At 39.5% G+C, this 26,304-nt stretch overlaps 1 long non-coding RNA gene across 1 annotated transcript; it reads right to left on the bottom strand.

Moving 5' to 3' along the window:
- Positions 1-1,548: 1,548 nt before the first annotated feature.
- LOC116450552 lies at positions 1,549-11,023 on the bottom strand. Its single transcript, XR_004242839.1, has 3 exons — positions 11,010-11,023; positions 4,846-4,854; positions 1,549-1,649 (listed from the first exon to the last, which is right to left on the bottom strand). It is a non-coding gene; the product is annotated as an uncharacterized LOC116450552 (long non-coding RNA).
- Between the last annotated feature and the right edge of the window lie 15,281 nt (positions 11,024-26,304).

Raw genomic sequence — 26,304 nt, 5'->3', positions numbered from 1 at the left:
CCAATTCCAGCTTCCTTAAGATCATTCCCTCTCATCTCCTCTGCTATTGTGTTTTCACTGCTTGCATTTCTTTTCCATGGCACTTCCTTCCTTCAGCAAATCTGAAGGGAAGCAGAAGCTCTGAAGCACATTAGCTTTGGCTCATTTAAGTTTTCTCACCTCTGCACCTTACCCTCCTACAGCTGCAGCTCTGTGCCAAGGGAAGGAGAAGAGTGGGAGGAAGAGCTGTTAGCATACACTGAAGCACAGCTGTATTGACATGCTCCAAAGCACCGTGTTATTTTGGCTGAGCAGCCTGAAGCCAAGATGAATGTATTGTTGCATGGCATGGACAGTTAAGAATTTCATCTAACTTCTGAAAAAGCCTGATTCTGTTTGATTTCCACAGCAGCTGCTGTTTTGTGAGCTGTAGAATAATTCAAGCTCAGACAAGATACTGAATCAGAGTAACTATTGTGAGCTATCCTATTTCTTTACAGAGTAAGGTAGACTCATAGTGAGTTGAAATCCAGATCCTGCAAAAACCAAGGTATTTTGAAAATTATTCTCCTTCCAGTTTGAAAACTTTGAAGCTGAAAGATCATGAAAACCTATAGGTTTATAACAATTTTGCACAATGCAATGGAAAATAAAAGGCTGGTCAAAAACTGATCAGCAGGAAAAAATCAAAAATCCCTTTTTGGGCTTCATTGCAAAATGTTTGTTAGCAAAGAAATAGAATAAGAGGGAATGCAAGTCATTAAGTGCAGGGTTCAGACATTTACACAGAGGTATCTAGAGCCTCCGTGTAAATTTAGATACCACTGGCCTTTGGGTGCTGCTACAGAAAGCTGCCTCTGATATAACTCATGGTTTATCTGTGTGTCCTGTGCAGATTTCTAGGATTTTTTTAGGGAGCAGTACTACAGACATTAGTGTGGTAGAACTCTGGAGGTAATTTATACCAATTATATGCTCAAATACTGGTTACTTCAAAAGTCACATTTTAGGAACAATAGAAAGCACAAAAGAAGATTAAGAGACTCTGAAGGCTAGAAAAATCTCTCAATTTTATGCATTTGGGCACAACCCATTATCATCTTTTGAAAAATATTTGAATATGATCTAAACTTAGTTTGAGATATCAGTCTAATGAAGTGTAATATTACTTTCTTCAGAGACCAGGCCAGCTAGCAAAAGTCCAAGTTTTTACACTGCTTTCAGCAATGCACTTTATCCTAAGCCAGAGAGGAAAGCTTAACTACCATCGTCTTCAGTCTTCACAGAAAATACCAGCAAAATCACATCATGGTGCCAGCAGTAAAGAATTATGCCACATTAAAATTGTCTGAGACCTTTAGCTGAGTACTGAAGAGATTTCTAGTGGTCATAATCTCAGATTTCTCTCCATCAGGACTGCAATTCAATGTGTTTTAATGACTTGTAATTGGTGTGGCAGCTACAGAACATATTGGGCTAAAACTTTATAGAAATATTGTCTGTCATGGGTTAGCAAGCATAGTCCTGGAAGTGATGTTCTTGCAAAGGGGTGCTTACAGCTTCCTCTGTGACCTAACAGAAACTATTAGTTGGGCAGTTTGAATATGGACAATTCTTTAAGCCACTTAAAGTTGTGACCGCATCTGTGATGCACATTTAAGAATAGGAAACTCCGAGGCAGAGTCTCTCTGTCTCGTTTCCGGTGTTGGGACAGGTGGCTACGGGCCCCATGCAGGGGCCAGTGGGCCCGGCCCAGGCCCTGCTCGGGCCAGGCCGGGCCGGGCCACGGCCATCCTGGGGCCGATGGACCCTGTTCCACCCGCAGAACCCTCCCCCAGCCCTGCTGTGGGCAGCCGGAGCAGCTCGGCTCCCCCTCTCCAGTGCGGCCAAGATTCAGCTGAAGCTGCACCACTGTCCAGCAAAAGATCGTGTGACCAACAGTGATAAGCGAAATTCCAGCTGCAACGCCCGGGTGAGATTAACCCTTTTAGTGCTGGGAAGAGCTGAAAACCTGAGGGAGAAGAAAGAGGAGATGCTTAAAGCTGAAATTCTGTTGTAAAGCTATGATATATCCGAGTACCCGTTGTAATTTCATGAAGGCGGGGGGTGGAGTGTTCAACTTGTACTTGTGAGCAAAAGCACCTGTGCTGAGATAGGCAGATGCTGACGCAGCTGTAATTTCATGAGAAGTTTGAACAGGGAGAGATGGAAGCGATGAGGACTTTTGCTCCAAATGGAAAAGGAGAAAACCTCAGTTCCTAGAGATGCTCCCAGAGATGGTCCTAACGATGAAGATGAGGAAGACCCTTTGCTCCCAGGGAAGGAGAAGGGCCTCTGTTCTTAGAGATGAAATGCTCCCAGAGATGGGTGAAGAGAACTTTTATCTCTGAATGGCTCAACCTTAAAATTTTACCCCGGTAATTCAAGAGTGGACCCTCGAAAGCAGTTGTGGGAAAAGCTGCAAGTCGGGGCGGGGGGGGGGAAGGGACTCACATGCGAGCAGAGAACCAACCCGGGCAGCTGGCTCATTGTGATAATGTTTTCATAGCATGGACAAGAGAGACTCCTCTTCTTAAATGGACTGAACAAGGTTATTATGGAAGTGGGTAAACAGACTGAACATCTCAAGTGTTGTCTTTTTACATTGTCAGTGGGAGAAGGGAGAAAGGTGGGGGGGGAGGAGAAGAGTTCTGAAGGTGCGGTATGATTTTTTTTCTTCTTTTAGGTCTGTTAATAAACTTCTTTATATTCTTTCAAGTTTGGTGCCTGCTTTGCGTTTCTCCTAATTCTTATCTCACAGAAGGTAAACAGTAATGAGTATTTTGGACCAAACCACTACATTGTCACATACCTGAAAGCTCACAGGTACTCTGCTTGCATAACAGAAGCCCATATTGATTAGGTTTTTTACAGCCCCCAACTCTTCTTTTGCCCTGTGTGTATTCATGCCAAATGCAGATCCAGAAGAGCTCATTAATGTTAGATCACAATACTGACGATGACCATTTGTCAGATATCAGAGCCAGAGCTATAGTACTCCTGTTTGAACAGAATCATATATTACTCCAAAACTAGACTCCTTTGGTCTGTTAAATAAGGGTGACATCATGTGCATTTATTTGTTTATATGTGAATACTGAAAAATCTCTGTTTGAGTTGGTGATTAATCATTTGATAATACAAAATTAATTTTCACTTACACCTGCAATTAAAATTTTTGATGTTTTAAATGTATGAAAGAGTAAAATGCAAATATTAGTTTAGAACAGTAAATTAACATTTTGATAAAGAGGGATAATGCACAAGCAACTGCCTTTCAAATGTTTCATTTCAATGATCTCCAGATTGATATGTATTTAAAATAGATACACAATAAGTCAGCGGAAAATTAAAGAGTCTTTTTCTCTTCTGGGAAGCTATTTCTGTTTTCTCCTTCATGGCCATATTGAAAAGAAGAGAATCAAAGAGGTTTGCCTATTGCTTTTATTCCTGTTCTGCCAGAGGAACACAGAAATAGACTTTAAAGGGGAGAATCATCACACATTCTTGTAATTCTTCACAGATGCATACATTCTAGCATGGTGGCAGCTGAAAGAAAAATTACCTCTAAAAATAAACTTAATGTGTGCATTTTTGGGTGGGTGTGTTTTGCTGCATTAAGCTCTTGGAGAGTTTACGTTTACATTAATCTGTTATTTCCATATCAAGAGGCTCAAGCAAATACTGAAAAACATTAGAACACCAAATAAATTAGTTTATTCCATCTTTATGAAGCCATAATACCCTCTTGCCCAGGAAAAAAAATACAGCTAAGAATGCACTCACATAATTTTTCTGGTAGTTCAGGCCATGGGGATACTAAAAAATTTACAGTTAGCTTTATGTTATTAAAAAATATCATTAAGATCAAAGCTGTCAATTGCAACCTTAAATATTCCAGCATCTCCCAAGCTACCTAGTGCTGAAAAAGCATTTTTAAGGATCAACTCTTTTTCTAATTAATTCCAAAAAATCCCTGATGCTTGAAAGAGACAGGCTCTGTCTCTGCAAAGATGGGCCCTCTACTTGCTTAGCCATTACTTCAGCTACCTGTTTGGCTTCTCACTCATACCCAAGAGAAAAGACTGTACTTTTTCATCCTGAGAAAATGCCTAATAGTCCCTGCTGAGTCTTCTGACACGTCCTGAACCTGCTTACCACATTTTAAGTCCACCTTTCGTTTTAGAAGTCAGTCCTTCTTTGAGTGCAGGGTTGGAGTAGGTGACCTCCTGAGGTCTCTCACAAGCAAAATTTGTCTATGATTTTATGATTTTTCAGGGATGCTTGCACCTATCTCACAAAACATATCCTTTTGCCAGGTGATTGAAAACTTTGAAAATGTTACTGAAAACAACACAAAAGCATGATAGTGTAGATGCCTTCCTTGTGTATTTTCATAGCATGTACATTTGAATTCCTTTAGAATGCTAACAGTTCCAGATATCCTATAGTGCAATACTTTTGGGGGTACAATTATTACAACCATGTAATTTTTTATATATCTTTAAATTACCCAAATATACTCTCTCTGAATGAGCACGAAAAGTCTAGAATTTCTCTGTTTTAGAATAGAGAAACATTTGTTGTCTAGGTAGCAAAATCCTAAGAGCTTTATCTCAAAGAGGAGCATCAAAAACTGTCTCATGCTAATGTCATACTTCAGTTGCCTCATAAACAAGTGTCTGCAGGTCTTTCTCATGTGATAAGGGACCTGATATGCCCATCTACTTTTGAGAAAGATGAAACTGGGTCTGTAGAGTACAGTAGCTAGAAGCCAGGTAGCTAAAACCTCCTGAACAGTGTTCCAGAACTTTCGCCCATGCAAACAATTCCCCTCTGTGCGAGTCTGAGTTCCAGATTAGGACACTTAAATGTAGGTGTGTAGAGGGATTCCTTGTGGAACAGGGGCATAGGATACCCCAGGAGAGCTTGGGCATCCCAGAGCTGTTGCAGAAGTACCCCTGACGGGGCCTCAGGCTGAAGATAGGCTTGCAAGACACCTGCTAGCCGGCAGCCTTGAACAGCCTTGGGAAAAGGTATACACTGGTCAGCTCCTCCGCTGCTTAGAGGTTTTCTCATGGGAAAGGGGCGTGAACTTTGAAAAAGTATAACTTGGTGGAGGTAAACAATAAAACTGGAGCACAATGCTCAAATCGTATCGGTGATCGTGTCATGTCTCAGGCTGGCTCTCCTGCACCTGGGACCCCCCCCCCCCCACTAAATAGGTGCCTGAATATGACTGTCCAGTCTCCATGTCAAATCAATTCTGAGCTAAACTGAACTCTAGCTCCCTAAATACAGGTATCTGATGCCATTTTTAATGCTCAAGAGTAGCCAAGTCCTACAGTTGAGATGGGCAGATACAACACAGAGTCTGTGGGACCTGTGGCTTCTGGCAGGTGAAATGCCTTCCTTTATCTCAAATGATGCGTCATTTCTATTGTTAGGAAAGTGATTTGAGCCATTAGTTATTCCAGTCAGTGGTGCCTCTGGAGTGATTGTTCACTCTAATGAAGCACATGTTGGTGTGAACAGCTGTGGGACTCCACCAACCAGGCTCCCCACATGTCCACTGACCACAGGAAGAGCTCAGACAGCATGCATACAAAACTGCATCGAACCCTTCAGATACCCAAACGTAGGTGTCTTAATGTACATTGAATCGGACACTTAAAGTAATTTCCCCCAGTGAGACAGTGCCTGTCATCTTCCCAAAGCTTATGCGACAGTTGTCCTTAAAAAGCAGCTCAATGAGCATCCTAGTGTTCCTCATAGGAATCGTAATTATGTTCATAAGACAAGTTAAAGAATTAGTTGTAATTTCATCTTGCTCCAGAACCCTTTTAAGCCCATGAGAGTCCTGTGACCTTCAGTTCAAGAATCAAGAGCTACAAGGTCACTTCTTTTTAGAGGCCTGTGGATGGTATTAGAAGACATAATTAGTTTCAATTAAAGCATAATGAGTATGAGAGGGAGAAAGAATCCTGCCTAAAAACTTGTGTGAGCTCTTAGTCCTTCATAAGGACATCTGTAAAAGCATCACAACTCACAACTGTTCTGAGTGGATAGAAAAATGGAGGAAGCTGTTTCTCATTATTTCTTTCTCTCATGTGCTTAACAATAATTACATCCTTTAGTCTAACCTTGCTCTAGTCATGGTTGTAAAACTCTTCTAGAAATAACAAAGATAACCACAAATCAGCATTAATTTTATTCTGGCAATATCTTAAAAATAATATAAAACATAAACCTCTTCCTGTCCTCTTTTGTTTTTACGCCTATGGTTAAAATGAGTTTTAGTAGTATTATAACTGATGGTCATGCATCAAATAAAAGCAAAAATTATTGGTACAATAATCTTAAAATTCAGTTTTCATTTCTATACCATAAATAAGACAATTCTTTTCTTCCCTCTCACATATTCTGCTCTGTAACCCTGTTCCATCAGCTGCAGAGACTAAAAGAAGTAAAATCCTGTAACTTTTCATGTGCTCATCTAAGGAGCTAGATGAAAGCTAGACCGCCCCTAAAGCTGTCTGAAAATCTAACTGTAGCCCAAGCGCTGCTCATGGAAGTCCCAGCAAAGGTAACCAGACCTGAGACAAAAGGAAAAAACTCACCCATGCAATTCAAACCTTTGTTTTACATTAGTGGTTTAAACACAATGTAAGGATGCTTACATCTGCATTATTATCTCAACCTTAAACCAACCCATACCACTGTCAAAGATGACTGTTAAAGGTGGCACCATTAAAAGCTGACTGTCAAGCCCTGAAGATAAAGGATTGTAACAATATTCTGTCTCATGTAAAAACAGAACTGGTTTTATTTTCTTTTGTGTATAGTCCACTACACATTTTAAAAGTATTTTCATGCTCATTTGTTTTATACTAACCCTAGCCCCAGTTTTAGCTCTCTTCACTGCTTACTTTTCAGCCTTACCTTCAAGTTAGAGAAAAAATATCGAGGCTTGGTTCGTATACTTGTTTTATTTTGCTAGTCTAGAAACAGTACCAAGAAATTGGTATCTCTTCCTCATTTTCTGATCTCTAGCAAAAACCTTAACCTTAGCTCTGGATTTGATAAGAATTAAATTGATAACTATGATTCACTGGTGAGGTGGATTGCCCCTGGCTGAATGCCAGGTCCCCACCAAGGCCTCTCTGTCACTCCCCTCTACAACTAGACAGGAAAGAAAAAACATAACAAAGGTTCGTGGGTTGAGATAAGGACCAGGAGAGATCACTCAGCAAATACTGTCATGGGCAAAACAGACTCGAATTAAAGATATTAATTGAATTTATTGCTAACAAAATCAGAGCAAGATAATGAGAAGTAAAATAAAACACCTTCCCCTCCACCCCTTCCCTCCTTCCCAGCTGTACCTCCTATCCCAGACAGGGAATGGGGTTATGCTCAGTTCATCACCTGTAGTTTCTCCCACTGCTCAGGGAGAGGAGTCCTTCCCCTGCTCTGCCATGGGGTTCACCCCATGGGAAATAGCTCTCCATGAACTTCTCTAATGTGAGTCCATCTCACAAGCAACAGTTCTCTGTGAACTGCTGCAATGTGAGTTCATCTCATTGGGCAACAGTTCTTCCCAAACTGCTGCAACATGGGTCACTCTCCCATGGAGTGCAGTCCCACAAGGACAGCTGCTCCAGCATGGGTCCTGCTCTGGTGTGGGTGTCCTCCATGGGCTCCAGGTGGATCTTTCCCCACCATGGACCTCCATGGGCTGCAGGGGCACAGTTGCCTCACCATGGCCTTCTCCATGGCCTGCAGAGGAAACTCAGCTCTGGTGCTTGCAGCATCTCCTCCCCATCCTTCTGCACTGACCTGGGTGTCTGGAGAGTTGTTCCTCTCCCATGTTCGCACTCTGCTCTTCCCCAGTCAAAATTACATCTGCACAATTATTTTTCTTTTCCAAGCTTCTTTTTAAATATGTTACCACAGAAGTGTTTCCATCATTTCCAACTGGCCCAGCCTTGACCAGCAGCATGTTCATCTTGGCATCTTCTCACAGAAACCACCCCTGTAGTCCCCCCTGCTGCAAAACCTGGCCACAAAACCCCAATACAGCTGGCTAAGCTAGTTTTTAAGTTATTTTACTTTGAAGGTCTGAAATCAGTACAATAATTATCTACTCCCACTTTTTAAAAATGACCACTAACCTGGCTATGGTTACTTTGCAATCATGAGACACAACCTGACAGAAAAATATAAAGAAGTGGGTCTTTGAAAGTGCTATCTGCAATATACAACCATATTTTAGTATTTGCCTCCTTCATTCCCACTATTCTAACCCTAATCCTACTGTACTTCTCAGGCACAGGTAAAGGAACCAAAAATAAGCCATTATCTTAAAAAGATACAAGCATTAATATTATTTTTCTTATATGATGTATAACTATATTATATCATTTATCCTATTCCTAATTCAAAAAGCTATCTGTTAAAATAATTTCATGAAAAATTATCAAAAAACTCAGGTTTTATTAACAGCTTGCATTCAACTTAACTCCTGGGTATCACTCAGGAGTATTAATCCTGTAGTATTACTACAAAATATTACTGGCATTTCCTTCAATTCAGTACTAATCCTTCCCATTGAAACATTACCCCTTATTAACCCTTAAGTTCTGGTATTTAAAAAGCTGCACAGTCACCATGGAGTAATTAAACAAAATAAAGGGATATCAATGCCAGTGCTCTTTCCAGTACACTGATCTTTCTGGATTATACCACACACATCACCACCACAGATAAGTTTAAACTCTTTCTTTTCCCAAACCTGGCTCCAACCAAACCTTCATCCATCTTATGATCTCCAGACCACACTAAAGGCCTGTTCCTGAAGGGAATAGAAATGCTTGGCCATTAGTCTATGTCATCAATCATTTTATGGTGAGGGCCTACTTTTAATACAACAGTAGACCCAGATCTTTCTTTCTCTCTTAAAACTGCTGCTATCCTCTCTGTTTGGGAGCTTTCCACAGAACTTTTCATGATCCCATCACAACAACCAACATCAGCAGGTTTTATTTTCCATGCTGAGCAAAACATAATGACAAATTTGTCCCTTCTCTCTCCTAACCTTAAATTTACAAGATTTGAAGCATCAAGGACCACCAGAGACTGTGAAAGGGAAATAGGCAATTAGCTCCAGCTGCCCTCAGAACTCATTTTGTCATGCTGTGTAGTTCAAAATACTGACTATTCTGGAGCACCTCACCCTCGATCCTTCCCTTCAATGCACTGCCAACCGTAACTTTGATTCTTTCTCGTTATAAAACTCCTCAGATTCTCAGGTCTCCTCCCTGGTCTCTTCAAGAAATAAGTGTGATCCTTTTCCTTTCCTCAGTACTCTAATATTTAAATATTTTTGCTTCTTCTCCTTCAGAAGCGGTAGCCTAATGCTAAAAATAAAACTCTCTTTTTGAGAAAATAAAATTTGTGGACCTCAGGAAATAAAAACTTAAAAATAGGTGATTCTTATGAATATCAGCATTTACTACATCCATAAAGGTTTGTCATTAGATGGTGTCTGAAATTTTTCATTCTTTAATAAACCCAGTGTACTCCAAAATGGAGTGATGGGAATGTAGGGTACAGGAGACAAGGAAGAGTGTCTGGAAAGAGTTGAGATATGTGTCATCTGTTGCTTTGACCACAGACCAGGCAAAGAAGGAAGGAGAAGAGTAGAGGATGCAGAGGTTGGGATGACTTCTAAGGATTTTAGGACAGATTGGTTGCTGTGGAATGACATGCAACAGGCTTGGGGTTAGAGACTGGGGGTTGGAAAGGAAGAAGGACTGAATATTAGGAAAAAAATTATGTTATGGGTTAGTCCTTCAGATTTTAGCTGGATACGTCCTGTCACCTTCAGACAGCAGTTAGCAGGCAAGGCTCAGTACACTTTAGGAAAATGGTATAAGGTCTGTCATTTATAAAGTTGTTGGTTTGGCTTTTGCATGAGTTAATTATTTAAACTGTTATTGTGTTTAGACTTATTATTGATTGACCCCCTTCTGTTTACCACTACACATTTGTTGCTTACACACTTTTAAGGGCCATTTAGTGTTTTACAAGAAGTTAAGAAGTTACATTTGTTAATAATTATATCGAAATGAAATGTTTCTTGTTCAAAAAAATTGAGTTGTGTGTTAGTAATCATTTTTAAGACTCTCCTTCCAGGACCCTCAGCAGCTCATAAGTCAACATATTAAAGGCAACTGAGTCCCCCTCTAAGGGTCGGTAACCTGCAACCATGGCAACCATGCATTTCAATGAGGAGCTTTTCCCGCCAACGGAAGGGATTACCGCACTCCTTCAGCAGCCCCTAGCAGCAAGCGAGCCATTGGCTGAAAGAACTGATGTCATGATTTTGTCATCCAATTACCTGAGGCCATGAAGGCCGGACCGTGGGCGGACTGTGGGCGTGTCTGGGAGGGACCCAGAGGGTTTAAAAGGCTTCTACACAAGCTGGGGGTCGTCTTGTCTCTCCTACGGCTAGCCTTGGAAGAGACCCAAAGCTGTGGCTCTCGGTCCTCATACCTCTTTAGAGGCATAATTAATTAACTTAGGTTTTAGGTTAGCTAAAGCCACCACAGCTTTGATTGAGTTCTTGCTCTGAGGCTCCTGGCCAGGTCGGTCAAAGAGTTCTCAATCCTGGTACCCGGGCTTTTTCTAATTTTACTTTACAATTTTATTTTTGTACTGTTCCTGATTAAATCCTTTGTTAAATAAATTACCTTTTTATAGTAATTTCAAGAGTTGTTGGTCTTTATAACAGGGCAAACAAACCAACTCATGTCCATACACCCAGAAACCCCATATTTAAGACATCAAATGAGGGGAATGTGACTAGATACACATAAAAATAGAAAAGAGTTAGAGAGATAAATAACACCAACCATGAAGAATTGCATAGAAACTGTCATGTATACCAAATATGTTTAAAATTATTGAAGGAATTATGATGATGAAACCCAAGCTGTCTTCCCATTCCCACTTTTTTTTGTTACTCCCTTTACTTTGACTGGAATGGATGGGGGGTTTGTGTTTAATACTCACTGTGAAAGGGGCTAGAATCTTTTGAGTATATCAAGAGACACAAATATTAATGTCATGATTCATTCAGGAGTGTGGGTAAAACTGACAGATGCTCGGGATTTATTCTGCATTTGCTAGGAAGATGCTGATTAGAAGTATATCTATAAAAGATTTTTACAAAGACTGCCAGTTTTGGAAAAGCTTCCAAACTAATCCAGCATAGGTAGATATGCTCCAAAAATTCTGTGACTGGACAAGCCCTTGAACCATGTTGTGCTTGAAAGCTTGAAGAGATTTACTTTGGAACCATTGCGAACTGCTTTGAAATTCTGGCATCATGTTTAGAAGAGGGGGAATCAAGGAAGAAGGTTTAACAGACTCATAAACTGAATCTTTGCCACCCTTGTTTGCATGGCAGGCCAGTAGTCATGAACATACAATAAAGGTTTTCATGGTCACAGCGTTGAGGTATGTCATTAGACATTGTATAATTTCAAGGTTGTAAATACATTCCTGTAGAAAGAAACTATCTATTTCCCCAGACTTGCTGGCAGGATTAGACTGACTTTAGCACTATATATGTGTTTTTAAAATCGACTGCAAAATATTCAGGAAGAATGTTCCACAGAGAACACTGCATAGGAGATTTTTCTTAAGCATATGGCAGAAAGCATATTAGCATGAATAACTTCTATGACATTTCCCCCTCCTCCCATCCTGAAAGCTGCTGTGAGGCAAATACAAAGTGTAAGTGAAGATCTAGGAGACGAAAGAAGTAGGAGTTGCAAATCAGGGCTGGAATTTGAAATCCAAGGGTTCCTGAGGACCAGGGGTTTTTTCTTAAAAAGATGGTTACTTTTCAGTAGCTCTTGCAATAAATATTCTTGAAATTCAGAAAGTCCTAAGTCAACTAATGAACCAATGAAGGGATATTTGGGTGTGTTTGCACACCTGTGTTACTATTCTATTAATAAAATCCGTGTGACTGGGGTTTTTAACTTGCCACAGAACTACTTTGGAAGGTTATATAATTGCAAAGTGCCTCAGCGACCCATATGCAAAATTATAATAATAGTGTGTCCTTTCTATTATCTGTTCAAGTTGTGAGCACTTTAAGGAGGAAACTACATCTGTCAATGCCAGAGGCTACCCCAGAACTCTGTGTCCACTGCTAACAATAAAAAGCTCCAGACCCTTGCAATCTTGAAACATCTGAGAACAGAGTGTAAGAAGCGTAAGAAACCATTTTTATTCTCTCCTACTCTAGTCTTTGTGATTCTCCTGGGAGGCCAAATAAGGCTATAAACATAATTATCAAAAGTGATTTCATTAAAAAAAAAAAGGAGATAGCAGATTTCCTGTCCCTCCTCAGTCTCTAGTATCAGCAATGTGACGATCCTGAGCTTCAAGTACATTATTACATCCATGCACTGATCTACATGTCATTTTATACACTCATGAACATATATTATGGAAAGCATGGTAGGGAAATGCAGCAATTTTTTCTGCACCAAAACCTTCATAACTGAGTTCCAGAAAAAGAGCAATCAGAATCCCAAGAGATTTCATCAACTTTGGTTTTTTGCCTGATTGAGACCTCAGCTGCACCAGTCAGTACTTTTGCAGTCCTGCCTCACTGTCTGTGCCTTTCTTCACCTGAGATAAAAGCTCTTCTGTGATGCCCCAAATCCATTCTGACTGCATGTGCTCCTGCAGTTTGGAGATTAGAGCAGTCTAAATGGGAGTGAGCAGCTCAAATGTTGTGTCATATTGATGATAAGTTGTGATTTCATAGAAAAAGTGGCAAGATGATTTTTTAGACAACAGGCAAACATCCAATCACATGCCAGGTAGGTTGCACAAGGTTTCAAGTCTTCACTAATAAATGTGCTATGAATGAAAACCTTTTTTTGAAACTGTCAGGAAAACAAACAATAAGAATCGATGATTATAGTGTACTTTTTTTCAACATTACCATGTTTGTGGAGGCAACTGAAACAACTGAAACAGTTTAACCACTCTGTTTTGCTTTTCAGTCATGCTATTAGCATGTTGCTAGTTTACTGACTCAGAGAGCTACTAAGATTTATAATTTGGGCTTTTATAACCGGAACAAAATTGATCTCATTGAAGATGACAGTGAAGAAACTAAGCAGATCCTGAGAGTAATTTCAGATGACAAAAAAAGTCAAGCAGCATTCAGCTTTAAAAAGTTCATGGTCCTCTAGGCTGAGGTCTTAATACAACAACAAGACAGTCAAATTATCACCTCACCAAGGCCCAGAGAAAGTTATACTTTTGGGTATCATCATGGAGACTGAATGGTCCAATCCAGGTAAGCAAAAGAAAATGCTGCAGACATAGCAGAGCTTTCTTGATCACTTGTGAAAGGTCCTAGGTGCCATGGTAAGAAGCTAGAATAGATTTCAGAGACAACCCAGGGACAGGCACTGTGATGCAGGTGATGAGTGGAGAAACACAGTCAAAAAAATTGCAGAAGGTTGAATTTTCCAGTTTTAAATGATTTTGTAGCACTTCAGTGCACCAGGGTCCTCACCTGCTTTGGTGTTTGGATCCAGCCTTGCCATTAAGTTCATCATTAAGAAATTTGTGAGATTTTGCATTTCTTACCATGCTGACACTTACTGAGCTATTTGTCTTTAGTTTCTGTTCTACTGATTGTACCAACAGTATATTTTTCATAAGTATTAGCTATTTAGGTTTTAAGAAAATTTACGTAGCTGTTCTCCATCATGGTATTAAATTGAAGTTAACAGTCTGTAGTATAAAAGTCAAAATAAAAGTGTGTTTAAAATGCTAGTTCCATTGAAATGTTTCTGCAGCCAAGCCCTTGTAAGAAGAGTGTCTGTTCAGCAGTGATTCCAGATAGATATCCCTTTCATTTTAAAGGGAATTTCCTTACAAGTTTTCAAATCAATTGTTTTCCACTATTAAAGTGAGTATGAAAATTTAAAAGCAGAATAACAAGATGGTTTAGAATGAGGATCAAGAGATGGAGTTTCAATTTGAGAGTGGGCTTTTTTAAATAAAGATAAAAAGGGTTATGCAGTTTTCCTGCTCTTACTCATTCTCAAACCCTTTTATAAAGCATGAAGCTGATGCAGAGTGACAAAATACATTTTACCCACAAGACAGCAGATTATTCGGTATACATAATACCTTACATAAGCAAATCCAGATCACCGCATTTTTCGAGCTTTTCACATGAGTCGGTAAATTGTGGTTTTGTTGCAACCTTCCCTCAAACAGATCAGACTTCACAGGTCTTGGACTAATTTTCACAGCGAGCAAACCAGAAGGACATCAACAACCAACATAAACACATTAATAAGCTTTAAGTAGTTCATTGGCTGGCAACCAGGAGAACTGTGGCCTCGAGCAGCGAGCACAGAGAAACTGGCTTGGTTTTCTGTGCAGTAATGATAGCAAGGTGGCAGACATTGTTTACGTCCAGTGTTGGAGGATTCCCCTTGAATGCAAGCTCAGATTGGCCTGTGACAGACTAATCTGGCACTACAGAGCACTGCACTCCTTTTTCTCCTTTTTAGGCAAATTTAACCAAAACCAAATGGATTCCCCCCAGTACTCAGAAACAGCTCTAGCCCTAAAGTTATTATGCCTCCATTCAAAGTTTTATAGTCTATGCCAATGTGTGTAAAGAGATTGACAAGAAAAGCACCCTTCAAAAGTATAATTTTAGTGAATTAATAGCAGCAAGTACTCTTTTGATCTTGTAATGTATTTTCCACCATGACTTTCATGTTCTTTTGCAGAGCTCAAAGAAGGCCTGTACACCTTCTTATTTTGTATAATGTGTGTGACATAAAGCCACTGCCCTGCACACTATTTTTAGAAAGAATTTGGAACATGGAACCTGACCCATATGCTCACTAACTCCCGTGCTTGAAGACTTCCAGGACTTCTAATTAGTCCTTCAAAGAGCTCTTGACTTGTCTATTCTGGACTGTTGCTCTGATGATACCATGGTTCACATCTCCCAGGGACGAGCCTTCCTGGATGGCATTAAGCATTTTTATTTTTCCCTTAACTTATCTAATAGGAGTAAATTCTGCAGATCAACAAACACCTTATCGTGGTCACACATCTCCATTTATTCTTTCCATCAGTCTGTGTAGACCAGCTCCTCTGGAGGGCATTTGCTAATAGTGTGTCACAGGCAATTCTGATCTGTAAAAAGACTTAGAGAACAGCATATTCAGGACTTACTACAACCCACCCACACACCATTACACATTTTCCAAATTTCAGGCCTCATTTTCATGCTTTTTTTTTTCAGCAGAACTGTAACCATTGGATATATATGTAAATCATAGCTGCAGAACCTGCTGCCATAATAATGACACCTGTGTGTCACCAAAATTCACCATGGAAATGGTTAACACCTCAGCTGAGTAATGCTCCTGGAATGCTCCTCACAAGAGGAAGTAAAGATATCTTCTTTGTCTTGAAAATGCAGATTCAGGAAATTTCAGTTGCTCAGAGTTCAGCTGCTGAAAGTTGCATTTTGGAACCTAAATTCTCCTGAAGTAAGACTGTATTCACACTGAAACTGAGATAATTTGTCATTACTACCCTTTGTCTGATTGGAAGACTTCTTAAATATTTTAAAGAGCTCCACAACAGATGGATAATACTGATGCATGATCAAAAATGTAGTGTTAAAAAATGGTATTTTTACATTTAATTTTTACATAAGATTGGTGCATTTAATATTGTCAAATTAAATGTCATATCTGGTGGATAAAAATGTTTCTCCCCTTAGAAGCAACTCTTAAAGAGAAAAACAGTTAGGATTCTCCTGACTTGTATATGAATGATATTTCCTGTTTTATTAGAAATCCACAAGATCTAAGCAAATAAAATCTTTTAATGCTTGCATGGTAATGCTAATATAATCAAAATCAAATCTAGTAAAAACAAAGTCATCACAGAATGTTTTGAATTCAGCAAAACGGAATTTTCTGATTTTCTGCAGAGAAATTTCTGCAAAAACTTTCTTACAATTTGCACAAACTGCAGCTTACTAAAAGGAATCTAGCATAAAGGAATCTAGAAAAAAAATTACGTATTTTGTAAATTTTGCAAGAGGTGTTTCCATGTTCTGCACATATTCTTTCCTCCAAGGCTTTATTTGATTCTAATACTGATTTTGGTTTTTTCTATGTCAGTAGTTCTGATACCCATATAGATGGAGAAAAGCTCTTGTGAACTTTCTCAAACCTCACAATTCATCTCCAAACTAGAATAACAATAGTGCTTGAAAAAGAAAAAAAAACAACCACAACCCCCTTGTATACACTGTGAAATACAAACAATTCTCCTTTGTCCCTTCTTATATATTTTTTTTTAATGTCACCAGTCCACCAGATATAAAACTCCTTCTATCCTGATATTTATTTTACTGCTAAAACTAAACATCTCCAACTTCTTGGAAGAGAGCCAATGTTCTACCTTATCTGATTTCTTTGAAAATTGCAGGAGAAAGATCTGAAAGAAAATACGCTTTTCTAGTGCTTTTAAAATAAGCAGAAGTGTAAAGCTTATTGAAGAGAGGACATATCAGAAGATGGCTTTTGTCAGTAGTTCTAAAAAATCATCCAAACTGAAGTTTTCAACCAAAAAACCTACCCTTGCAACTCATTTATGACCATCTTTGTCCAAGACCATGTCTTGGACTTCTTATTCCTTTTCTTCACTGCTCCCAGATTGGGATGACAAAGCCAAGTACCTCATTGCTTTCTACAGATCCTGGCACAAAATTTCAGCAGAGTGTAATCATGTAAACCATGTAATCTCTTGGGCTTCCAGGCATGACACATCTGCTGCAAGGGGCAGTAGAGAGGCACCATTGGGTAGATAAACCGTATCTATCTGTTATTTCAAAAATAGCACGTGTAACACTGAAAATGGGCTTAAGATAGAGGGGAACCTTATGGAAGAAGAAAAAGAATAATTTGGTAATTTTTCCCATTGACTGCTTTACTCAGCTGATAGGCAAGGTTGAGCAAGTGGAAGATCTTTCTTGGCTTTTACAGAAAATGAGGGGAATGTCAGTATTCTCCAGGTGGGATGACAATGCAAACAAGTATGAGGAAGGTTTCCTCTGTAGCATGTGTGCACAGGCATGGGCACTGACTGCTTAATGTGCATCAGGGATGACAAAACACAGAAGATACAACAACATGTTTGCTTCTTCACAGGTAAAAATATCTATGGTTCCTTAAATTCCTTCTCTTTGAAAGAAACTTGGGCATCAGTGTGTATCCCAAATGCAGCAAAAGTCTAATATTTGGAATTGTCAGCCTATTCAGCATGACACTGAGCAAAACTGAGGAGAAACACAGAAGACAAATTAATTTCTCTGAGAATGTTAGTTCCACATGCCACACAAAATAAGGATGAGAAAGAAACAAGTTAGAGACATCTAATGTAATATATACTGTGTGAGTGGAAAACTGAAGGTGGTGTCCATTTAATTTCTTCTGAAATAAATCTTTGTGTGCCGTGGGGAGATGCAGTGCCAGGTCACAAACCACCACCACAACCCCTACAATGAGCAAAACACTCCAGGATCACTTGTCACCAATAAAGAAATAATAAAAAGTAACGAAGTCTTTTACATTTATAGAGTCCCTTTCATCCCAAAGGATTCCGAAACTCTTGACTAATCTAAACATCCACACACCAATTTATATGTAGAAAACCTCTTCCACTGCTGAAACAGGTATGTAAGCAGTATATAAGCCAAAAAGCAAAGAAAGTTACTTAATCTAAATGAATCCACAGAGGAAATCTTATTTCTTTTTCTTTGTCATAGTATAGAAGGTCTGGCAGAAGAGGAAGGAGTTAGATTCTGGTCTAATTGAATAAGTTCTAGGTTTAATTCATTTCGTTATTTATTGTGGTTTCCCTCTGAAGAAACCTGATATTCAAAACCCATCTGGACATGGTCCTAGGCAACCTGCTCTAGCTCATGCTGCCTGAGCTCGTGGGTTGGGCCAGTAAATGATCTCCGGATAGTCATTTCAACCTAAATAATTATGTGATTTTCCTTTGCAGCTGAAGCAAACATTTCTTTTGTTTCACATGGAAGCAATCACACGATTTCATCATAAAACACCTACTTGACATTTACTCTTGATCTAAGAGGAGTCCCAAACAAAAGGTTTAAAACTCCTAAGATATCAGATTAAGTACTAAGGAGGTATTTTTCCAATAGTGAAATCAAGTACCCAGCCTTAAGGAAAGGAATTTTCTTTGGCACACAGTATTGGGGTTTTCCTCTGTGGAAAACTGTGGAAAAGGCCAGCTTCTGGTCTGAGAGTCTGGCCAGCTTGCAATGCAGAGGCTCCAAAATCCTTGATCTGGTGACTGGGATTGCAGAGTATGTCCATCTGCAGTATTTGTTCTTAACCCATATTGCAGACCTGGAAATCCTGTTGTGCAAGAGACCTTGTGACTGTGCAGCAGTCCTTCCAAGAGCTCTGTGTCGCCAAAGGCCATCGTGGAATGTCTCTGTTGCATAGAAGGAAAAAGTTTCCACAAACAGAAGTTCATGAAAGCTCTAAGGTAAATGGTCACCCATCCTGACCTAAACTTATAAAGCTATAATATCTTTGATATTAGGGAAGCTGGCAAAAAGCTCAGATCAAGTACTCAAGCACACAGGAGTATTTTATCAACACACAATGTTTAGTGGTGAATACAAAGCAGATGTTTCAGAGACTGAAGTTCCCAATAAAAAATATTTAGCTGATTTTACACAAGATAGGCAAAGAGCAAACTCCAGAAAAATTCTTCACAGAACCTGAAAAGATTACGTGCCCAGCTAATTATCCTGGAATAACTCCTGACAACTAACAGTGAATTGGGCATATTGTAAATAAACTCATGTGTAATCCATAGTGGGCCGAAAACAACAGAGAATTAAAATTTAAATCTTGATAAATATATACACACACACATATGCACACACACTGTCCTGACATTTAAAGGGCAATGCTTAGCCAGCTGTGTTTCTATTTTCCTTCATGATTCACAAAAGTATGATACAGGCTAATAATAACACATAGATAAATGCCTTCTTTTCATATTGCTGTGCTTTATGAAAAGCTTTTCTGAGATAACCATGCCAAATCTCCAGGTGTTGGCCAGGTTAGATTGATGTTGGAACAGAGGAAAACACTCTTCTCCATCATTGCTGAGAAACAAATACCATCAGTATTGAGGTTTACAGAATAACTGAGGCTGTATTTTTCTGTAAACATTTGGTTGAACTACAAAGCCAAACTACATAATTTTACTTAGCTGAGCAGTAATTTGGGTCTCTGTAAGGGTCAATTGCCCCAGCCAAGAAAAGGTCAACTTTCCAAGTGTTACTGAGTTTTTATACAATGCATTAGCCCCTGAAACACTGGTGAATAAGAAGAAATCTTTGTAATTACAGTATGTGTGAAGTTGCCTGGGGAAACTTCCAGTGAAGGCATCAGCTTACAGCAGGAGTCAAAATGTGTATTTACGACACATGTTTTCAAAGTCTCAGTAAAGGTCTACTTAGAGAGAAAAGAAAATAGTATTCCTGAGTTTTAAATCAAATTTTCTCAAAAGTTTGGCTGGTAGCTATTATTCTGTCATTTTTCTATAGATTATTTCACACGTGACCTTGATATCTCCCTGGATCAGCTCCTATCCACTGTGCCACTCAGAATTCAATTGTGCTCCAAAGCTTGGTGCAAACTTTGAGGACTACACTTTTTGCAACAGCATGTGAGCATTCAAGGGAGATGTACCACTGGCTAAGGGAAGAGGCATTTGAGTTCAGTTTTTCTTATATTATCAAAAATTACACAGGGAAGAGCTCAAAGAGAAGGTCTTGTAGTTTCACAGCAGGACTCCCAGAAACTGTTGGATAAGATAACAGTGTGAAATGAAGAGCTGAAGCAGTAGGGACCTCATCACAAAAGAAAAGTCTGCATCCTGACTCAGTGGAACATATAATCTTCTTCTGTTTGTTAAAACAAAACAGAGAAAAACACATTTTTTGGAAATCAGATTTTCTGCAGTTCCCTGATGGAAGAAACATGGCAATAAACCTGCTGTGAAATGGTGAGTTGCTCAGCCATGTGAAAATGAGCACAGATCCAGACTGTAATATTTGATGATTAATTTGGTGCTTATTTTCTTTTTCTTTGTGTTACTGTAATTCCATTATATTCCTCAGACAGATCCATATTCTTTACATAGAACCATAATGCCTGAGGCTCTCTCAGTGCAGTCATAAATCTCGCTTTTAGTTGTCTTTTCTCAGCTTTAAGTTGTCTTCTGTGTCACGTAAACTTTGCCTTCTCAAACACCTCCTGCAGGTTTAAAAGGGATTGAGATTCTTCGTAGGGTTTTTTTTCCTTCTGGGCACTGTGGTGAGTTGTGGATTTCTTGATCCTCCTGCCTCTACAAAGAAACCAGACAGATAATTTCCAAGAGCCAACATCTGTTGCTGGCAGAGGTCAGTTCTTCATGTTCCTGATAACTACCTGTCCCTGCAAAGGGGCTTTCCCTTCCTTTGTGGTAAACTCTTGCATTGTGCCAGCACCAGGTACTAGGGGGCACCTCTAAAACTACTCACCCACTCTGCTAGGACTCAGAGGAGGAGTTTTCCTTGAGGAACCTAAGGTGTAAATAACTTTTGATGCTGCTCCCTGAAATACCATGGAGTGCTCACTGACTGGCTGGGCTCCTTGTCTTGACCATGCTGCAAAGCAGCCTGTGCAGAGACACCTTAATATTTGTGCTACCAGGCTTGGTGAGGGTTGTTCTGAAATTCTTACTCTGCATGACACATCAGCATCTACCATCCCTTCAATTAAACTGCTTCTTTGCTTGTTTTGTTTTTCATCTAAGTCTGACTGTTGGATAATAAACATCATTTGCAATAACCACACAAACTGGGTGCACGCAGGTTTTAGAAAGTGAAAATTACTGTGAGTGAGGAGCAAAAAATTATTATTTGTGTTCTATTATAATTAATTACTTTGCACAGCTGGGAACCATGTTACAAGTCTTAGGTGTTTGCAAGAATGAATGGCCTTGTAAAACACAGCTGGCAGCTAAATCCACTCTTGTCATCCACGCTTGTTTTTGGTGCTCTCAGTGCTGGATAGATGTGCCTGCCAAAGGCTCTCATCGGCCCATTAGTGTCTGGAGTGGCTATGCTCTTAAGCAGACATTTTTATTGCTGCCTGCCCTTTGAGTCATAGTAGTTGCAGACACCTGGGAAATGCATGATACACACAAACAGCTAGGACGAGCCAGATAAACAGGCCTTGAACAAAAACCACACATTACATATATTGATAATTACACACCAGAAGCCATCTGTGGAAACACAATTACTTTTTAGATCCCTTTCTTAGCCTACTGGTATAATTCAGGACCCCACATGACTGTTCATGTAAAGAATCATTAACTCTCCATTTTGGTTTGTGAAGAAATGATGAAAAGAGAGGTGAACTTAAAATAAAATCTCTCCTATTATTTTTCCTGCAGTTGAAGGCATTCAGTCCTGCTAAGTCAGAGCTAGAAAAAACCTCTGAGGCTTTGATTAGCTCACAAAGGAATGCCAGTATCAGGGGGGTGATTATGAAGAACTTGAAAAGGCCGCAGTCCCTTCTATGCCTGTTGTTGTAAGGTTGGCATGGCCAATGGGTCTGGCAGCCAGTGGGGAGACAAAGTAACACTGCGAAGCAGGTGGGATCTGAGCATCCTCTTACCCACCACCGCTCCCATGGGTGACTGTTCATCCCTGCTGATTCTTTTTGTGACATCTTTGTGTTTTCTGCCACAGTGCAAGATATCTGGGTTTGATTCTTAGGCCAAGGACTATAAACATAAATGCGGTACAGTTTCCAAGCTCCTGGTAAGGAATTGCAGAAACCGTTTTCACAGAATTTACGTTTACTTGAAAAAATACTGCATTTCAAATGTAGGATATATTTTCTTCCATGATGACTGCTGTCTCCTTCTAGGGATCCCATCTAAGCAAAGTTTTAAGGGAAGCATTTAAGAAAGAGACAAGGCAAATATACAAAGGAACTGGAAGTCATTCATCTCTTTCAAAAATATATCTGATTTTACACAATGATGATTAATAACTGATGTACGTTTGGTGTTCAAAATAAAATGCAGCAGGACATTAACAGTTAATTTATCTGGGAATGAACTCTAATTTAGTCTATAATTTCCTCCCCAGAGATAGACTGCTGTCTCATGACCAGCTGAAAGGTCTATCAGGATACAGAAGCAAGGCTTAACCAACGAAGAAAACAACATTAAACCTATGTTTATATTTCAGTTGTCAGAAAACTTCATGCAGACCTTTAAAATTAAAGGCCATCAAAAGGTATAATGCATGTTCAAATAGAGACACAAATGATAGCTTTTGACAGGCCATATATGCAGTGTGGGAAGATATTTTACGTGCGGTTTGAAGTATGAGTCACTGGGAAAATAAACACATAGGCTAGTGAAAAAGAAGCATTATCAAAGAAATTCCACTGTGGAAAATGAAGGTAGTGGGAGCAGTCAGTGTCGTGAAGGCTTGAGTGCCTTTGTATGTGAGAGGAGAGAGATCAGCTGGGGATTACAATACTTTCAAATACATTAAAGAAATGTTATGAACATGCACGATACAAAGTGAAGGTGGACAAATGTCTCCGATGGCTAAAGACTGACACAAACTTGCTGTCAGTCAAGTGGAAGAAAAGAACTAGTTTCTCCTAGATTTTGATCCAAATTAAATATAAAAAGTCCCTTGGTGTGACCATTCTTAAGAATGCCTGGCTGAAGAATAAAGATTAATTTTTTTAAATTAATATTAGTATTTAAAATTAATATTTAAAGAAGAAAAACCAAAGTTCAGATGTGATAGGATTTGCTGATCCTCTTCACTGAACTTTCGGGTCATAAAGGCAAACATATTGTACTATTGAGTAGTACTGTTTTATAGGAAAGTTCACCACTGAGATACTACTGTCACTGATTTCATGGTATGAGATTTAAATACATATATGGACACATTGACTTCAAGAAGTCTTGACAACACTGGTGTCAAGTGCTCTAAGTAAGAGAAATTATTAATTTGACAAAAGTAATTCTATCAAGAAAGAACTTTCTTGTTGGCCATGCCCCTCAGCATCCTTAACCCTTTGCTCTGTGATTTCTCTGCAGGGTGCACTGAAATACCTCTCACTTGCTCATGGCTGTCTATTGATGGGGTAAGAAGGCATAAGGGTTCAACCTACATTTCAGCCTCTGTTTGTTTGTTATGTTGAATCCAGAGATCACAGGGGGAAAAAGACTGTTATACCTGGAATCAGTACTGGAAGCAAGAGATAGAAAAAAGCTGCCAAATGTGTTGGTCTTGATACCTTCACAAAAATAATTCTTCTGGGGAGAACATTGCTGCTCCATGGGAAAAAACTTACATGAAAGTAGGGATTAGATTTGGTTCACCCACGTTTAGGTAGCTGCTCTGCAGATGCTGCCTGAGTTATCCGGGCTCCTGTAACAGTGGTCTTGGGGCGTAACTCATCTGCTAAAAATGGAATGTGGGGGTTTTTTAGGATAAGGTAAATTCCTTCCTGAATTATGAGCATACTAGATTTGGAAACACTACTTTCTACAAATTAAACCCAAGATCTGGTTTTTCCACTAGAATGAAATGGAGCAATAAAACTATTCCAGCTAATACAGTGATATTTCAGTCAATATAGACATTAATTTTTTGAGACTTGAGCAACATTATTTCCATGCATAAGAACCTGAATAATGGGGCTGCCCAGCCTTACTCCAGAGCCTTAGCCAGTGCAGTCAGCTAAGGATTTGAACAGAAGGTGCTGTGTAAGGATTACATGCCATAAACACACTTGTCAGTGCATGCTATAGATTTTTTTTCTCTTTCGAGTAATTATCAGGCATAAACCTGCCCTGAAAATTACAGAGGTTCAGAGAAGCACCCCTAGTGCTGTACAGAATTAGTAGTTGTTATGAGTAAAACTAATCAGATTAGAATAATTTAATTGAGATAAACTCTTATTTAGAGGGTCTGTGGGAAGACAGTGCCTTTCAGTTTCATCCACAAACCTAAAGCATGGTGCTAACAACACCAAGGTGGCAGGTTTGATCCCCATATGGGCCATTCACTTAAGAGTCAGACTTGATGTTCCTTCTGGGTCCCTTCCAACTCAGACTATGCTGTGATTCTTTAAGTTCATGGAGGGCTCACCACACCCAGACAAATCCAGAGTCTATGGAAGGTGAATATATTGGCTGAAGAGGGGTATGAAAACAGGGATGGGCAGTTAGTTCCCAACATTTGAACAGAGAGCCATCATAATGTCTGGAAAGGGCCTCTCTGGCACATGGCCCAAGACAGATTAGACCAAAACTTCTGCACAAACCCCACCTCTCTAGGATATGGGATTTCATAGATGCTTATTGTCCTGAGTGCCTACTTGAAGCCTTATGTGAGTAAAAATCAACCCATTAATATTTTCCATTACAGATAAAGAAACATCTGAACAACATAATGAAATCTAGCAATCAGAGGATTGGGGGAAAAAAGGAAAAAATAATCCTGGTAAGATGGTGCTGCTGTTAAATATAGTCTGTAGAGCTATGAAACATCTCCTTATATGCTGCAAGGAGCAAATAGTCCTAAATGACAGTTTGTAGGCCTTTTCACAGAAGAAATCCCACTCTTGTGACTCTACAGGTTGTGTTACCAGCACCCAATCTGCTCTGCCCCAACAGTTAAGTCTTTCAGGGCAATTTCTTCATGTGTTCAGACACGTTAGTGATGAGCCTGTGTATAAGAGTTGCCCTTTTCTTGGGAGGAGGAAGATATCAGAGAAGATAAGGAATGTTAGCAGCTGCTGTGCTAAAAGCTTTACAAAATCTGACTGGGAAACCATTTGGGCTGTAAGAGATGGTCATGCCTGAGCACTGCCTGACTGTCCTTGGGTGCTGCAGCAACCAGTTTGATACCCAGTATGTTGTGTCTGTGGAGCTCCCAAAACAGGGAAAACTAGAAGAGAATAGGTGGAGACAGAGAACATCCTGAAGAACATTTAGAGCAGCAAAGGCTTGTGCAGTCGAGAGAAGGTTATGGCAAAGGGAATTATAGAAACACAAACACATCTTTTAGCTTCTTCCTGCCAACTACTGATCCCTGCACTGGGTTAGCTCCAGTTGGACTGAGCAGGCTCTATGGTCTTGCCCCACTCTGCTTTTGGCAAGAAAAACTATGCTTCAGCTCAAACAAAACAGGGAAGAGAAGAGCAGAAAAGGAAAACAAAGCCTGTTCTTGATGTTCAATGTAGGAAGAGAAGAAAAAGGAGAAGAAGAAGGAAATATCAAATGAAGAATCAAATCAGCTGGGGGAAAGAATCTTCAAAAAACCACTGGATATCTGGATTCTGCCAGAAAGGACCTCAGCAGCAGCTGCTTTATTTCTTATTTTGTTTCTGAAAGGGCTGAAGGAGCCTGCCAAGGATGGAGATGAAGATTCACAGTAACAACTTGAAGCTGAGGGAAGTCTGGCATTTTCCTATGAGTGACAGGTTAAAGTTATGACAGAATAGAGCTTTTATTTTCCTTGTATGTTCTGCATTTCAGTCTGACTTGATTGCCCCAGGCTAGTACTTTGCACATAGACACTGATAAATCTGAGCTCCAAATGCAATATTATGTACTGCTCAGACATGCAGCACAGATGCAACTGCTTAGCTGACTGTTACCTGTAAAACCTAATTAAAATCAATAAGGACTTGTAGCTGGAGGTCCATGTTTTATCATAGCATGAAAATGAGACAAAACTCCCAATAACAGTGCTTTGTTTTTCCATTTATCTTTGCAGATATCTTACGGTAGCCTGTGAATAACCCCCACTTCAGGGTATTTATGCTATACCTGACCAAAGTTTATCTGTCAACCCTGTAGGAATACTGGCATAGTTAACATTTTCTTCAACTCTAAATCTGCCATGGGACTAATCCTTTGCTCTTTAGTGACAAGAAGGAAAGTAGTTTTAGGCTAACATCACTGTTAAACTCTGCAATAAGCTTTCTAATGGAATGGCTCTGAGACCCAGCTTGATATTCATCCAGAAATTTTTAGCTTAAAAAATCAATTCTG

This window comes from Corvus moneduloides, chromosome 1 (assembly GCF_009650955.1).
Source record: "Corvus moneduloides isolate bCorMon1 chromosome 1, bCorMon1.pri, whole genome shotgun sequence".
Taxonomy (NCBI): Eukaryota; Metazoa; Chordata; class Aves; order Passeriformes; family Corvidae; genus Corvus; species Corvus moneduloides.
This window is presented reverse-complemented; position numbering and strand designations above follow the sequence as displayed.